This window comes from Tyto alba, unplaced genomic scaffold, assembly GCF_018691265.1.
Source record: "Tyto alba isolate M040663 unplaced genomic scaffold, T.alba_DEE_v4.0 Super-Scaffold_8, whole genome shotgun sequence".
Taxonomy (NCBI): domain Eukaryota; kingdom Metazoa; phylum Chordata; class Aves; order Strigiformes; family Tytonidae; genus Tyto; species Tyto alba.
In genome coordinates, this window is record NW_024881329.1 from 566,683 (window position 1) to 575,444 (window position 8,762).

The following is an 8,762-nucleotide window of genomic DNA, read 5'->3' on the forward strand; positions in this document are numbered from 1 at the left end:
GTGCCTGAACATGCTTATACATGGGGTCCAGCAATGAGAGCAGAAACAGGCTAGATCTGATAGAGCTGAGCATGGCTGTTCAGCACATGCACTCAGGCAATGTAGAAGATCTCCATGCAGAGACGAGGGCTACGAGGAAATCCATGTGTGTGATGCCCAACCATCCACACGACTGCTCTGAGCCATGAGCCTCACACCACTCAGAACAGGCACGATGGCCAAGATGAAGCAGCCACTGCGACACACCTGGGTGGTGGGTATGCAGCAGAGAAACAAGTTCATTCCTCCTATATCCAGGTCCCCTGTATTTTTTCACTGCAAATATGCTGGTATAAACCCTTGCTAGACCTGCTTTACAGTGCTTTCAGTTTATGAAACTGTTCCAAGCATGGATGACGATACATAGAACATGTACTCGGTTAACACCGCGTGTCAGAGCATGGGAAGACATCAGCAGAACCGTATACCAAAAGCTTCACTGAGAAAAATTTTCTCCGTGCTTTTAAAAAAAAAACAAAAAAACAAAAAAACAAACAAACAAACAAAAAAAAAAACCAAAACAAAACAAAAAAAAGGCAAGAAACTCTACCCAAACAGATCAATTCTTCACAGTTTCCTCAAGTAAAGTTTTGGACGTTTTCAGCATGCACTGCTTTAAACAAATGCCTCCCTTCCTTGATGTCCCTGCCACATTTTCCCTTAAAAATTTAGTCAGTCACACACAACTGAAAAAGTAGCTACATTACCCAGTCCTGTAAGCCGGGGTATGCAGCCAGACATTTAAAATACATTATCAGGCCTTCAGCATGGATGTTTTTCACCACTGAAGCTTGAAATTTCACTCACAAATTAATCCCATTGCCTTTGAAAAGTCTGTGCTGTGCCAGGAGACTTCCCCTAGAAGGCAGAGGCTGAAGGTTGCATGGATGTGCCAATTAGAATTTCAACAGCAGATAACCAGATGCAAAGTCTGTTTTCTGGCAGATGGGTTTATAAATTCGGCAGGGAATTTGCAATTAAAACAAAAAATAAAGATGTCTGCACCAATGTGTTAAGAGGCATGTAGTCTGAAATTTCCCCCAGAAAAGTACTATAACAATACATGTGTATATACATACATTATATATATATATATAAACTAGAATCAAGCAGCAAACATGTACAGCAAGTGCATTAATGTACTACAGACATCAAAGCTAATAAAAATTGATGGATTCCTTCTAAACTATCCATTACCATGTAATGGACTGCATTAACATATATAGTAGTAGATGATTATGGTATGTAAGAAAGATTAATACAGACACACATGCAATTTTGAGAGAGACACACTGCATCAACATGCATCTTATAGCCTAATTTTCAAAGCTACTGATCAGCCACAAAACCTCTGAGGTCTAAAGGGCACCAAATGCTCACTATCAGCAAGTTTACTTCACCCAGCAAGGCTGTAACTTAGCTCAGGGTGGGGAGGATTACTATTTCTATGGGTTTGTTCCTCCAGTAAACAGTCAGTTAACTCACTTTATCAGGAAACAGGAGTGCTGTGGCATGACCAAGCCTGGCAGGGATTCAGTTGGCTAACATGTAGGACATGAAGGCACCTTACTTGACAGGATCCTGAGACAGGATTTTTCTTTGCCAATCCTAGAAGACAAAGTTTGGGAGACAGCAGAGGGGAAAGTTAAGGGGTTCACGGAACAAGATCCACTGTGGTAGAACATCCCCACGGGATACTGTATTTGAGAGCTTGGTGGAGGAACAGAACTTATTCTTCCTACCATTTACTGTATTCCAGCTGACACCTTGCTAACATTGCAGCAGGTTAAAGCTACGGAAAACCTTTATTTAAGGTACAGTAAGATGAAAAAGAATTCAGTACGATACCGCACAAAACAGGATCTCCTTTACAAAAGTAACCCCAACTGTACACACTCGACGTTATTTATTCAGACACAAGGTATTTTTACCTATCTGCGATCCCTCGCCTCAGAGTGATCTGCTACAGACACCGCATTTTTTAAGCGGTCCACCGGGCCTGGCAGCGGAACATTTCAGGCAGCGAATGACTTGCTGAGTCAATCAGCTCTCTCCCCCAAAACGAACCGGAGCTCCCTCAGCTCCCACCAAGCACAGAATCCCCCCGGGAGCGCTGCAGCCGAGCGGCCCCTCCGCGGCTGCTACGGGGCGGCGGGGAAAGGGGGGTTGCAACTTAATCGCAACTTCTGGGACCAAGTAATTTGCAACTTATGAGGGAGTTTCTGGGAATGGCCGCCCTGCCCCTGCTCCCCGCCCCCGGCCGCGGCCACCCGTGGGCCGCAGCGGTTCAAACCGACCTCCGCTCCGCGGCCTCCCCACCCCGGAGACCCCGGCCCCCACCGCTCGCCCAGGCCCAGGCCCAGGCCCCCGCCCGCCCCCCCCCGGCTCACGGGCTGTCGGCGCGGCAGGGCCGGGCGGAGGGGCGGCAGGACCCGGCGGCGGGAGACAAGTGCGCAGCGACCCCACCACATGCCGCGGCTGCGCCCCGCCCCGGACACGCCCCCCGCCGCCTCTCACTGGCCCGCCCGCCTGTCGCTCCGCCCCCGGGGGGCGGAGCGTCCGGGTGACCGGGCGAGCGCGTCTCACCCCGGAAACACCAGGCGCTGGGGGCGGGGCTGGGCACCCGCGGGGGGAAGTGACGCAGCGGGAGGGGCCGCCCACGCGTGCGGTGTTTGCGTGCCCCGGGAGTTACGGGCGCTGCAGCCGGCGCGTGGGGAATCTCGGCTTGGCTCTGAGGCGTCGTGACGTCACGCGATCTTTTGCAATGCGTCGAGGGACGGCGGCGGGGTTGGTTGGGTCCGAGCGTTCGTAACCACCACCGAGGAGGAAAAATCAGAAAAAAACGTCCGGGGCTGGCAGCTCCCTGCTGCCCTGGGCTGTGAAAAGCAGCGGTGCTCGGCGGTGCTCCCCGCGGGACGCTGCCCACGCCGCCGCTCCGCTCGCCTCTGGCTCCCGGGGCGCGGTGGCCCGCGGGCAGCAGCGCTGTTTAAGTCGAGAGTGCTGCAGAATTAAATACCCCACAGCAGAAATCAGCCCCTTCCTTGTTTCACTGTTTTTAGCGCTGCTGCCCGCGCCAAAAGTTTGCGCACCAGCAGCCCGCGGCTGCTTGGAGCAAACCCTAGCAGCAGTGGAGCTGTGAAGCGTGCCTATAGCTCATTATTTACATGTATATAGGCACATATATGTACATACGAGCCACGTTCTGGAGCACAGAGTCGGCTCCATGAAACGGCAGGAGGTGCAGGACTTGCTTTAAGCCGTGGGGGCTCGTTTTAGAGCAAGCACACCATCTTCTGATTTCGGTTCCTTTGGGTTGTTTCCAAGTAGCCCAGAGAAGAGTCATCCAAAAAAAGGTGCAGAAAACAGCATTGTGCCCACAGGGGCACAGTCCGTGCTGAGAGATGCTTCACATGGTGGTTGTGGCATTGGACAGGTGAGGAAGGAGCCCTCGCTGCCTCAGATCACGTAAGGATTTCAGCTGCTACTGCTAATCTGGCCACAGGTGAAAGTGATGCTGAAATCATTCACGCATCCCAGGGTAATTTTAGAACAAATTTGTTTTTCAAAATGAACGATGAGTAGGAGGAGTTGATACCCTGGTCCATCAGTTAATTAAAAGTAAACAAAATGCAGAGCTGGCCAGCACTCCGCATTAAGGACTCAATTTAACGCATGTCTGTCTGTATATATTGTATAGATACATCATTCCATCATTCATGTAGGACACTGACATCTATTGAAGAATTCCCTCCCCTTCTTTCCAGAGAAGGAAGATCTGCAATTTAAGAGAATTAGAAGAGACAGTTGAAGGGGAGAGGAAGACTGTCTGCTGTAAAACAGATTATCTGGCAGTAACAAGCACAATGATGGAGGAAATAATGTGAAGCCATTGAGCAAACTTTACGTCTCGTGTGAAAAGCTAAGATATGCTTGCGATAGCAGGTTTCCATAGAATATAAATGAGGGCTAAGCCACCACTGAACTTTCAGTTGGTTTGTATTCATTCCAGATTATCAGGAGAGCAGAGATTATGGAATGTAATGAAATGCTATCAAAGGGGCTTGGGCTTGAGGTTCAGGAAAGGAGATGTTAGCATATTAGTTTAAACATAAATGGCTCCAATATAGTCAAGATATGTCCCAGACATTAAGCCGTTCAGGGAATTTGCACTGACTGAGCAAGAGACCAAAAAGCAGGTCAGCATTTAAGAAACAACATATTTCTGTTGTAAGAACAGATGGTGATTGGGATAGGGAATATTTGCTTTTCTGGACTATTCAAATAAATTTAGCCAGTGGATGCAATGGAAAGAATAGTCACACATCTATTCTGTCTAAGAAAAGGTGGAACTACCTCCCTTAAAACATGTGGAAGGTTGAATCTCCCTGCCCTGCATTGTAATGGCCCTTTTCATCCAGTGTCAAGAGAGGTTCCCAGCCTGCTTGGGAGAGCTGTCCCCCTAGAAGCATCATCCCTCCGACTGTGTGTGGTAGGTACAAGCTCCTATAACAGGGTTTTAATTTGGTGTGGGTCAGATTCACCTCGGGTATAACTCCAGTCTAATTTAGCTGAGAACCTATTCAGCCTACTATCATTTTTTTTCCATAACTGTCTTTTCACTGAGGACATGCCTCTGCCAACTCCCAGGCTGCAATTAGGGAAGAGTCTGGATAGAACTGTTGACAATATGTTTGCAGAGTACTAAATACCATTGAATATGATCTGCAAATATTTACACTCGGAGGAAGAGATTTGGCCTTTGCATAGTTTTCATGCTGGCATCTGCTAGGCTGAATAAATTACTAATAAAATTCACAATTTGAAAAAAAGTAGTCCATGCTGATTCTTTGGAGCTATTTTATTAAAGACAATGGCGTGATAAGGAAATACATTCCTTAGGAATTACATTCTCTCCAAAATTTCAGTGCTGGAATAGGGACTATTGCTCTGTGGAACTGAGGCACACACACTGCAGGGGCGCAGGTGTTCCTAAGGAGGAACTCTAAGCTGACACAAGGGCCACTGTAGTTGGGGAAGGAGAGTCCTCCAGCAGGAGCAGAGCCTGCAGCCAGCTGTACAATGGCTCACTTTGGCATGACACTATTCAAGGGATTTGTCCACGGTACTTTCTGGTCTTGCACCTTTCTCAGCCCTTAATTCAGTCCCACCAAACCATGAGTCTGTCCAGCACTTGTAATCTTCAGTCTTTTCTGAGCGTTCTAGCTTCTTCAGTCAACATATGCATGGGAATCTTGACTGTCGTTTTTAACTGGCTTTGGTGTGTATGAGGAAACATCTGGAAATGTGAAACAAGTGCCCCTAAAAGTGGAAACATGGATAAGCGCATCTCAGTTTCAGTTAGCTGAACTCCTCATATTTGAGCATAGGCGTTCCCAGCCACTGGCAGTAGTCACTTAAAAGTCAAATTTCATAATTAAAATTCCAAATGCTCTTTATAAACTTATTTTAAGACCAAGATTATCATGTAGTATCATAATTGTAACAATGTGCACCAAATTAAAGAATTGGTCACAGGGACAGACCATCAGATTGCCTGCATTTTGAATTATTATAAAGAATTAAATACATGCAAACAGCTAAAATTTATCTTCACTGCGAATCCACAGAACATTACAACCGTGCATATAACATTACTCAGGACCCATCAGGATGCTGCACTTATGTTCAGACTCCTAGAGCTATCCTGCTGGCATCCTGTTACTGCAGCTTCATCATGAAAAATGGATATCGTGCTCTGCCAGAAATCCTGCCTGTCTGCAGCCACGGGAATCTCTGAAGCACAAGTTAAACGTACATTAACTCCTCACAGCTAAGAAGCAGCATGAAAGATATTTCTGGCAGTGCTTTATCAGACACGTATTGTACCTGACATCATGGCACAAGGTGTTGCAACATCCCATACCAAACTATGTTTTTCCTTGCTGGTTAGCATTGCCTCCTGGTGCAGCTCCTTGCTGGGCTATCATTCTTGATGGGGTGGAAGTACAAGCTGAGAGCAGAGGGAGCCTGGGACTGAAGATAGCCACAGACTGTGCAGGAGGTAAGACAGAAAGGGGGTGCTAGCAAACTGTTAAAATTGCCTTTGGGCCATGGCACGAGGCAGAAAGCAGCTCTTGGGAAGTTTCTAACCACAGTCCCACCATGTTACCTGGCTACCACACCGCAACCTGGAAAATCTCTTGCCTGAGTACAAATGCATGGTTCATCCGAGGCAGATGCTAAGCCAGCTGAAGACTGGGTGGGAGTGCTGTTGTAGCTCGTCTCTGGGCTGCAGTTGGCAGCTCCGCTCCGCTGCTGTGGCCTGGTGTACACTCCAGTAGGTAATGGTGCCCTCATATACTATAGGGATATATAATAAATCCGGAACTGGAGCTTACAATATAAATTCATTCCGATTCCTAAGGGTCGAAATTCAAGCTTCTTGACTGTTCTAGCATTTTAACTTCTCAAGATGCAGCGACTCCAGCATCACCACAAAGCGGGGAGCATATGGTGTTTTCTACTTCTGGTTTGAAATGTTCTTACTGAACAGACGTGGAATGTGTCTGATGGGTACTGTACAGACACACACAACAGGAGCTGGTCCTCACTCCTAAATCACCATCCCGAAGAAGAGGAGACAGGCTTTGTCTTCACTAATGAGTGGAAAAGGAGAAGGGACATGTTTCCAGTGTGTTAACTGATGAATTTTTCCTAAGGGAAAGCAAAGCATGCTTTGGCTGGTCAATACAACCTGCCTTGTCCACACTAAGACTGTAAGCACACCTCTCCTTCTGGCATAGGTGTGGCCATACAGGGAAGTAGAAGGGTTGGGAGAGAGACAGATCAGAAGTGCCGTGCCAGGAATATAGCTGAATTCTCACGAGAGCTACTGTTGACCTGGTTTATGCTCTGCTGTGTTCAGCTCATCCATAAGGATTCCTGATTCACGCCAGAATGCTTTGCACTGGCTGCATCCCTTTTTGAAGGACAGCCCAAGCTGATGCAAATTATGTATTTGGGAGCAAGAGGCAGTCCCTTCAGAAAATAAAGGTGGAAAAGCAACATAAGCAAGAATACAAATGGTGGAAAAAGTGGGTTGCAGACTGCGGTGGCAGAGGACAGGGAACTGCCATTCAGAAAAGGGAAAAAAAAAAAAAGTAATGAGAATAGTCACCAAATCCCATCTTTGCCTAGAGTTATGCTGGGAGGATTTTTAACTTGAGAGATTAAGAGTCCTTAAAAATAATAACCTGAAACTCGAGCCTGTGTCCTTTATGCTGAAAGCAGGGTTTGTCCTGCTTGGAGATATCAGCCACAATAAGGAGTCAAGCTCAAATGCTGCTTTCCCAATCAAAGAGGCAGCAGACTTTGCACCACACATGATTTTGAGTGCAATGTATTCAAGTCAAATACAGGGCTTCCTGCATCAGACCTCCTTCTCCCTCCCTCCTCACACCACAACCAGGAGCTTGATCCTGTGCCAAGAACACCTGAAGATTACATGTAGCTGAAGCCAGAGATGACTGAATGCTCTGCAAATGTTGCTGTTGATTTTTTTTGTTTTTTTTTTTCCAGCCTGTCTGTGTACAAGCAATGGGTTTGCCAATGAATTTTGCATTGTTTTCTCTCTACTTGCTGCCTTAACAGTAGCATCCATTGAACCATCAGCCTTCTGACCTTAGACAGGCATAGAAGGAGGAGGCTGTATCTCCTTGCATAACTCAAAGAAACAAAGATTGTTGCAGCAGTGCCTGGCAGTCTTGCTGTCAGCCTCATGTCTGGTGGCATTTCTGCAAGACACCATTCTGCCCACCACCTTTCCACTCCGGGGTTTATACCTTTGATATGAAAATGTGAACCAAACAGAAACCTGCACAAATGAACTCAGCATGAAGCAGATGTGATTTCAGTTTGTTGTGCTACAAAGAAAAAATAAAAAAAAAGCTAGTTATTTTAAAATAAAGCCTTTTGACTGTATTCAGACAAGTTTTGAGGCATCTCTGCATAGAAAGAGGCACTGTATTATTAACAAGCCATCACAGTCTCTACTTGTAGATTTTTTTAAAAAAAGAAAAAGCAACCCAAACAAATCACACAGCAGTCTAAACAGTGGGAGTACTGATGGAAGAATGGAGTAGCTGCTCTAATGATACAGCATGCACACAAACACCTACCTCTTTTTAAACAGGGGTCTGTGCAGCGTCTGCAGGAGGACAGCAGTGCATGGTGCCGTTCTCCTGAGATCAGGTACACACAGGGCAAGAGAAGGCAGTTAACCAATAACATGCTTGCTGATGCTTAGTTTCCTAAATAACAAACTGTTTAACATTAACTGAGCTGATTATGGAGTTTTCCCCTTCCATGTGGGCGGCATATTGCAGTCCAGGGATTCAGAAACTTCCCCGGGGCTGGCAGGGGCAAGGGCAGAGGAGGCAGCAGTTATGGGGGGGGGGACATTCCAGGTGCCATATGAGAGTTTCCTCTCCAGCCTACCCGGGACACTGTGGGCTTCTCGGCCTCCACCCACAAAACCCCAGGACTGCCAAAAATCTCAAAGAGGTGCAGTGGTGGAAGGAGATTGCCTGAACACCAGTGGGAAGTTGACTGGAAGGCAGGCTAGGCAAGGAGGTGCATGCACACATCCAAGGGTGGCTTAGGGACTGACTCGCCTTTCCAGAGCCTTCAAGGAAGCAGAGAAGGGTTAGAGCTTCTCCTCACTG

The 8,762-nt window shown here is 47.1% G+C and overlaps 1 protein-coding gene across 3 annotated transcripts in view; it reads right to left on the minus strand.

The window, feature by feature from the left end:
- The window catches only part of CUNH11orf24 (chromosome unknown C11orf24 homolog), a 46,068-nt gene extending 43,546 nt beyond the window's left edge, over window positions 1-2,522 (minus strand). Inside the window, exons 1-2 of one of the 3 annotated variants that reach the window (XM_042785500.1) lie at window positions 2,430-2,522; window positions 1,525-1,647 (exon numbers count right to left, since the gene is read on the minus strand). The gene's annotated coding sequence lies outside the window, so the exon portion shown is untranslated. Of the gene's footprint in view, window positions 1-1,524; window positions 1,648-1,970; window positions 2,051-2,429 lie in introns of those variants that run through there. The other 2 variants (XM_042785501.1, XM_032989605.2) reach the window with 2 other exon arrangements.
- Between the last annotated feature and the right edge of the window lie 6,240 nt (window positions 2,523-8,762).